Source organism: Sapajus apella, unplaced genomic scaffold, assembly GCF_009761245.1.
Source record: "Sapajus apella isolate SASKATOON/1434 unplaced genomic scaffold, GSC_monkey_1.0 scaffold41, whole genome shotgun sequence".
Classification (NCBI taxonomy): domain Eukaryota; kingdom Metazoa; phylum Chordata; class Mammalia; order Primates; family Cebidae; genus Sapajus; species Sapajus apella.
Window position 1 is genome coordinate 228,869 of NW_022436981.1, and position 8,663 is coordinate 237,531.

The window sequence follows — 8,663 nt, forward strand, 5'->3', positions numbered from 1 at the left end:
AGATCAGGAGTTCAAGATCAGCCTGGCCAACATGGTGAAACTGTACTAAAAATACAAAAATTAGTAACTTAAACATATCCTAAGAGTGACAGTAAAAAAAAAAAAAAAAAAAAAAAAGAGGCTGGGCGCAGTGGCTCACACCTGTAATCCCAGCACTTTGGGAGGCCAAGGCGGGCAAATCATCAGGTCAAGGGATCGAGACCATCCTGGCCAACATGGTGAAACTCTGTCTCTACCAAAAAATACAAAAATTAGCTGGGCGTGGTGGCGTGTGCCTGTAGTCCTAGCTACTCAGGAGGCAGGAGAATTGCTTGAACCCAGGAGGCGGAGATTGCAGTGAGCCGAGATTGTGCCACTGCACTCCAGCCTGGCGCCTGGCAACAGAGCGAGACTATGTCTCAAAAAAAAAAAAAAAAAAGAAAGAAAGAAAGAAAGGAAAAAAGAAGATTAAAAAAAATAAAAAAAATTAGCTGGGCGTGGTGGCAGGCACCTATAACCCCAGCTACTCAGGAGGCTGAGGCAGGAGAATTGCTTGAACCCAGGAGGCAGAGGTTGCAGTGAACCGAGATCATGCCATTGCACTCCAGCTTGGGTGTCAAGAGCGAAACTCCGTCTCAAAAAAGAAAAAGAAAAGAGAAGAAAAAAAGACCAGCCTGGGCAACGTGGTGCAACCCCATCTCTACTAAAAATACAAAAATTAACTGGACATGGTGGCAGAAACCTGTAATCCCAGCTACTCAGGATACTCGTGAGGCTGAGGTAGGAGAATCGCTTGAACCTGGGAGGCAGAGGTTGCAGTGAGCTGAGATCACCCACTGCACTCCAGCCTGGGCAACAGAGCAAGACTCCATCTCAAAATAAATAATAATAAGTGGGAGGGCTGGTTATTATTGTCATCATCAACATCATTCTCTCTCTGCCCCACCTTACTTCCCTCCACCAAGAGTTTGGGCTGTGAGCTTGAGCTGGGCTGTGCCACTTGCAAATCATGGTGACACCTGTCCGCATGGGGGAGAGCCACCTGGAGAGAGGCAGGCGGCCCTTTGCTTTCTTATCAGGGTTCATTCACTCTGAGTCCTGATGCCTCGGGCTATTCCCAACAGCCCTCTTTACAGCAGACCAGAGTGGGAGGGACTGGACCAAGGTCGCCAAGCAGGGGTCAAACAGGGCCCCTGACTTCCAGTGCCTTACGCAAGGCAGGTGGCTCCCTGCCTCTCCCCAACAGGCAGACCTGGCTCTCTCCGCCTGGGCTGGGGTGTGTGTTAAATGTGGTGAGTGGGCCAGCTCTGGGCAAGCTGAGAGCTAGGTACATGCTGCCATAGGACGTGCAGCCCTTCTTTTCTCCCTGCTCCCCCAGGGGAGGAGCCTCACTGAGTCTTCTGCATTTATTTGCTCACAAAGTTCAGGGTTGGAAGAAATGTTCTTCCTCCCACTGCCTGGAAGCCACTCATGGATCTCCATGGAGGCTAAAATCAGAAAGATTCTCAGACAGTTATTTAGCTCTTTCCCCAAATTCTAGTTAGGTCCAAACTAGAAAGAAAATTAATTTGATTAATTAAATACTGAAATGTCTAACATCTATTAAGCCTGTGTTATGAGCGAGGCACTATTCTAAGTCCTCACCACCCCATGGGGGAAGTACCCTTATTGTTCCCAATTTGCAGCTCAGGAAACGGAGGCTGAGAGGTTACGTCCCTTGCCCAAGGTCCCATAGCTGGTGAGTCAAAGGGGCTGGAATTCCAGCCTAGGCAGCCTGACTGTAGCATCTGATTTCTTCGGGTCAGGGTCACAGCCAGCACCGCAGGGAAGGAATGTAGGGATCCAGCATCTCTCCCCCTCGGTCTCCTGTTTTTCCTGAATGAGACTAGAAAGTGGGTAAGGTGTGGAGGGGAGGAAATAGACTTAGGAATCATATCTGGATTCATATCCATGTCATGCCTGAGGACATTGAGCACTTTGTCGGGCTCAGTTTCCCCACCTGTAAAATGAGGACGATTCTTTTCAGGAAGCCTCACAAAATGAGGAAAGGGAAGGAAGTACCTGAAGTGGGAGGAGGGTTGGGGACCCCAAATGGCCACGAGCCCCTAAACGGCCTCAGGAGCACTGGCTACAGGTTTAATTGGATTCCTGGGGCTTAGGAGTGGGGCCTTGGCTTGGGGGGTTTTTGCCGTGACTGAGAGTAACCCAGAACCCCAAAACTGAACTCTTCCTACTTCTACATCACTGGAGATGTAGAATGGGGGTGCTGGACAGTGAGGTATGAAGTGCAGCATCCAATCATCGGCCACTAGGGAGCCCCTGCCTTTCAGGGAAGCAGTGGGGGCGGCCCCATGTGAATGTAACTCACAAATGGCATTAACGAGGCCTTTCCTTGCTAATTAGCATGTCCACATGACAGGAGCCTAAAAAAGCCAGTGTGTCCCAACAAGTCCCAGCAGGCCTGTCCTGAGGACCAGAGACAGGCCTTTGTCCAAGGGCAGAGGGAACGCTGAAGATTGGGCTGGGGTGGAGGGGAGGAGGGGCAGGCAGCTACAGAGTAGAGAAGGAGAAGTAGAAAAGGAGGAATCTTGGGCACTGTCCCCTGCAACCCCACAAGTGAGGACTGAGGGGAAGGAGCACAGAGAACAGGGCCCTCTGCTTCCTAGCCAGGACGCACCGCTCAGTATGCAGAGCCCAGAACTTGTGAGACATGCTGACTCTCCCTCCGTCCACCGTAACAAATCTAATCTTCACAAGATTCCAGATGACTGGAGTGCTTTGATGTTTGAGCTACCCTGGAATGACTAAGTCATTTCACCGATCTGAGCCTTCCTTCTGAGTCTGTTTCCTCAGTTGAGAAGACATACAAAGCTTTTAGTCCAGAGCCTGGTGATAATGATTATATTACTGTCACTACTCTATTGGCTAGGAGAGAAGGGGCACCTTGTAGCTGCTCTGTAGGGGTCAAGGCTTTCTGGAGTTGAACTAGAGTGACAAGAGAAGCTTATATAATGGGGCGGCAGTGGGTGTGTATGTGTGCACTGGACTGACGGCAAACCTCAGCACACCTCCAGGGGACAGGAGTAAATAAAGGTTGGTAGGCTGGTGACAGCCTGGCCCTGGGCTCAGCTATGTGCTCAGCTCCCGGCTCCCGGGGTAGGAGGTGGGAGTTTCCCACCCTTTAGCTGAGCCTGAAGCACAGGGTCAGGAGATCCAGGGAACAGGAACAGCAGAACCTGCAGCCACACCAGGCGCCACTAGGGTCCTCCCGATAAGGAGCTGGCCACATTCTTTCCATGTTTACGTAGAACCTACCATGTGCCCTGCAGGGAGTCCTAAAGGGAAAGAGAATAGCCTTGCTTCATGTGGGAAAGGAAACACCAGGATTCTCAAATCTTCCTACGCAAAACAATTCCCCTGGAGCTAGTTAAAAACCCAGAGCCCGAAGGCTGGGCGTGATGGCTCATGCCTGTAATTCCAGCACTTTGGGAAGAGGTGGGCGAATCACGAGGTCAAGATATAGAGACCATCCTAGCCAACATGGTGAAACCCTGTCTTTACTAAAAATACAAAAGTTGGCTGGGAACAGTGTCTCACGCCTGTAATCCCAGCACTTTGGGAGGCTAAGGCAGGCGGATCATGAGGTCAAGAGATCAAGACCATCCTGGCCAACACGGTGAAAGCCCGTCTCTACTAAAAAATACAAAAATTAGCTGGGCGTGGTGGCGTGCGCCTGTAGTCCCAGCTACTAGGGAGGCTGAGGCAGGAAAATTGCTGGAACCCAGGAGGCGGAGATTGCAGTGAGCCAAGATTGCACCACTGAACTCCAGCCTGGCGCCTGCTGACAGAGCAAGACTCTGTCTCAAAAAAAAAAAAAAAAAATACAAAAGTTAGCTGGGCATGGTGTGTGCCTGTAGTCCCAGCTACTTGGGAGGCTGAGGCAGGAGATCACTTGTAACCAAGAGGTGGAGGTTGCAGTGAGTCGAGATTGTGCCACTGCATTCTTGCCTGGGGACCGAGCGAGATTCCATCTCAAAAAAAACCCAGAGCCCCAAACCCTAGCCTAGGGATTCTGACCTCCTGTGCCTGAGGTGGGACTCTAGTTACCTGAAATTAATTTAATTTTTTTGGTGAGGGACAGGATCTCGCCCTGGAGTGCAGTGACACTGTCATAGCTCACTGCAGCCTCCGTCTCCCACTCAATCCTCCTGCCTTGGCCTCGCAAAGTGCTGGGGTTGTTTTGGTTTTTGGTTTTTGTTTTGAAACAGGGTCGCGCTCTGCCGCCAAGGCTGGAATGCAGTAGCACAAGCTTGGTCTACTGCAGCCTCTGTCTCCTGAACTCGAGCAATCCTCCCGCCTCAGCCTCCTGAGTAGCTGGAGCTACAGGTGCATGCCATCAAGCCTGGCTAATTTTTGTATTTTTAGTAGAGATGATGGGGTCTCACCATGGAGATTGCCCAGGCTAGTCTGGAACTCCTGAGCTCACATGATCCACCTGCCTCAGCCTCCCAAAGTGCTGGGATTACAGGTGTAAGCCACTGTGCCTGGCCCAGAATCTGCATTTCAGATTCATGTCTGAGGTAGCTGTGAGCTGTCCCATTTAGAGGAATAAGGTGGGAAAGAGTCCTCAAGAAAACAAGGGTGTCCCATTGCTGGTGGCGGGTGCAGCAGTGATAGATAAAGAATCTTGGCTCAGTTAATCTAAGACGCAAGGGAGGAGTCCTGAGTGACTGGCAGCTTTGTTTCCAGTAGCAGCCCAGTCCCTTATCTTGGGATTAGCGGAGATCCACATCTCTGCTTTCTCATGCATTTAAAACACACACACACACACACACATACACACAATCCTGCTTGGTCTGGGAGTGGGCAGAAGACGTTGTTAGGATTGCAAATGCATTCAGTGAAGCCCTCCTAATTACTGAATACATGTTAGAAAAATTCTGTAAAGAAAAATTTGCTCGTCACCACCTTCACATAACTGTTTGCATTTTACCCGCTGTACCCAGCCTACCCTTGTGCAAACAGATTTTTACATGGCTGCAACCAGAGAGCAAACGGTTGATTACTCCTTCATTCCCTAATACATCCCTACATTGAATTTCTCCTTTCCATTCTACCACCTGTTCTCCAGGGGCTGGATATCACAAGCATCTCACCCCAGGCTCGAGGAGAATGTCACAGACTCAGGGGCCCTATCGAACTCGAATCCCACTCTCTGAGACTTTAAAATAGCCTTTTCATGGCTCGGTTTCCCCTAGTCTACAGCAGTGTTAGGAAGAGGCGCTGAAGCAGGCAGGGGCAGGAAGTGCTCCATGCTGGGAATGATTTCACAATAATAAATCATGCCTTAGAGCAGGGGGCAGTAAACTTTTTCTGTGCAGGGCCAAAGAGTAAATATTTAGCCTTTGCAGGCCATAAGGTCTCTTTTGTAACTACTCAACTCTAGCCATAGGTCATAGGTAAATGAGGGGCATAGTTGGCTATGTTCTAATAAAACTTTATTCCCGGCCGGGCGCGGTCACTCATGCCTGTAATCCCAGCACTTTGGGAGGCTGAGGTGGATGGATCATGAGGTCAAGAGATCAAGACCATCCTGGCCAACATGGTGAAACCCCGTATCTACTAAAAATACAAAAATAGCTGGACACGGTGGTGTGCGCCTGTAGTCCCAGCTACTCGGGAGGCTGAGGCAGGACAATGGCTTGAACTCAGGAGGCGGAGGTTGCACTGCGCTGAGATTTCACCACTGCACTCCAGCCTGGCGACAAAGCAAGGCTCCATCTCAAAAAAACAAAAACTTGATTCCCCAAAGCAGGCCATGGGCCAGAATGGAGCCAGCACTGTAGTTTGCCAATCCTTGCTTTAGAGCAAGCTTGTCCAACCCACAGTCCAACACAAATTTGTGAACTTTCTTAAAATATTATGAGGGTTTTTTTGTTTTTTTTTTTGCATTGCTTTGTTGTTTTTTAGCTTATCAGCTATCATAAGTGTCAGTGTATTTTATGTGTGGCCCAGGGAAGCCAAAAGATTGGATACCCTGCTTTAGAGCATTTAGTTTTAATGCCCTTCGAAGCACTGCCATAAATACCACTTCAGGCACTTACCCTGCAGGCGGCCTGGACACTATCCCCTTTAATAAAAGAAAAAATGGAGGCCCAGAGAGTGCTTAGCCCCACGTGTTGACAGAGACAGGATGCCAAGGAAGGGCTGCACCTGCATCCCATCACAGAATCCCCAACCTTCGTCCCTCCTCTCCCTAACTCCAAGCAGAGCAGGGAGGAGGACCTCTGCCACGCCCAGTGGCATCCCAGGGAACGCCCCGGAAACACTGGGGTGCCGTTCTGCTGGATGCATGTTTTCCACCCCTCTGTGTGCAGGCAAGACCAGGCTGAGTCAGCTGGAGGCCCTGCCCTGCCTTGAGGAATGGGAGGAGCTGTCCTTTGCATTAAAAAAAAAAAAAAAAACTGGCTCTGCCCAGGCCGATGAGGGCAACAGCTGGTTGGAGGTGACAGGGCACCAGGCTCTCTTCTTTCACCAGAGTGCTGATGCCAACTAGCAGCCTGCTCAGCCCAGGCAAAATGTGGAAGTGGCTGAGAGGCATGGCTGAGGTCTCCCCTTGGGGGAAGAAGGGGATGTGTGTGTGGGGGTGAGGGGGTGCTGTATGTGTGTGTATGAGGTATTTTCCAGGCAGATGCCCCTCAAGTAAAATTCACCCTTGAATTGCCATCCTCTGCAGAGTTAATTCAGCACATCCACTAGGAGTGTGATCTCTGGCCAGGGATGGTGGCTCATCCATGTAATCCCAGCACTTTGGGAGTCCGAGGTGGGCAGATCACAAGGTCAGGAAATCAAGACCATCCTAGCCCAACATGGTGAAACCCTGTCTCTACTAAAAATATAATAATTAGCCAGGCGTGGTGGCACATGCCTGTAGTCCCAGCTACTTGGGAGGCTGAGGCAGGAGAATTGCTTGAACCTGGGAGGCGGAGGATGCAGTGAGCCTAGATCGCGCCACTGCACTCCAGACTGGTGACAGAGAGAGACTCTGGGAAAAAAAAAAAAAAAAAAAGAGTGTGATAGCTGGAGCCTGACTGCCTGGGTTCAAATATTGGTTTTGCCTCTCAAGGGAGATTTTGGAGGTCATGGGAATGTTCTAAAACCAGATAGTGGTGATAGTTGCACAACTCTGTAAACAGTCTACTAAAAATCACTGAATTGTGGACTTCGAAAAATCTCGCTTCCAGCATTGAAAGCTGTGTGATCTTGGGCATATTACTTAACCTCCCCGCACCTCAGTCCCCTCATCTGTCAAACAGGAATGATAATAATAGTACCTGACTCCAGTTGAGATTTCAACGAATCAATAACACGAAGATTTTAGAAAGTCACCTTGCACCTAAGAACGGATAGATAAATGCTCGTTCCATGGTGTTTCCGTTGCGACGGAAAGAAGTGTTCGGGCTCACAGGCACTTGCCCGCACGCCTGTGTCTGGGAGTGCCTACACCGTGCCTCCGCTTGCCCTGTCCTCCTGGTCTTTGCCTCTACTGTTTGTTTTGCCAGGAATGCCCTTTCCTCTCAGCTCCAATGCTAGTTCCACTCAGAGGTCGTTTCTCTTTCTCTGCTTTTTTTTTTTTTTTTTTGAGACGGAGTTTCACTCATGTTACCCAGGCTGGAGTGCCATGGCGCGATCTCGGCTCACCGCAACCTCCGCCTCCTGGGTTCAGGCAATTCTCCTGCCTCAGCCTCCTGAGTAGCTGGGATAACAGGCACGCGCCACCATGCCTAGCTAATTTTTTGTAGTTTTAGTAGAGACGGGGTTTCACCATGTTGACCAGGATGGTCTCGATCTCTTGACCTCGTGATCCACCCGCCTCAGCCTCCCAAAGTGCTGGGATTACAGGCTTGAGCCACCGCGCCCGGCCTCTTCTCTGCTTTTATGCAGTGATTTAATAATCTTTTATAGCTAAGGCTCAGAAAGGGCTAAAGGGCATATGGTTAGTTCTGTTCACCCCCGATCTGAGATCCATGTACCAGGAAGAGGTGACACCTTGTCTATCCCACTCCTGTCCATGGTGCCTTGTACCCTAGCTATGGCGACCTGGGTGCTGAACTGAGTCCAGCAGCAGGCGCCAAGGCTGTGACATCCACTGTCAGTCCCAGCACAGTGGCTAGACAGACCAGTGACGATAATGTGGTGGCAGTGAAGGCAGGCAAGCTAAAGCAGTGATGGGTGATGTTCCTTGGGCCCAGAAGCCACTAACCCACCCGGGGGTTCCAGAGTCACATGTCATACAGGAGAGATGGCTATCTGTCTCCAGCCGCTGGCTTCCCCCAGTTATAGAGAATGCAAATTGCAAAACGATGCAATGATAAGGTGATCCACAGCCAGAGCCTGGGGATGGGCCAGGGTAGTGCTTTTAAGCCTGCAGAAGCACACAAGTCTGATTTTGGGGTCGGCAGCTGGCAGTCAGGGAGAGGGTTCCTTGGCCTCCACTGTCCCATTTCTGGCTCCGCGGTCTCAGCCCAGGGACAGCCCAAGCCCAGGTTGACTGGCAGGAGCCTGTGGCCCCAATAAGTGACCTGGTGTCACAAACAGGCTGGTAACCTGGCCGTAGCTGCGCCTGTTGGTTTTGCCTGGGCCTCACCTAGCCAGAGCCAAGTGGAGCACCCAGATAGCAGCCC

The 8,663-nt window shown here is 50.6% G+C and overlaps 1 protein-coding gene across 1 annotated transcript in view; it reads right to left on the bottom strand.

Annotated features, from left to right (window-relative positions):
* CUNH6orf132 (chromosome unknown C6orf132 homolog) overlaps nt 1-8,663 on the bottom strand; it is a 43,149-nt gene that overhangs the window by 33,855 nt on the left and 631 nt on the right. The window lies entirely within an intron of this gene.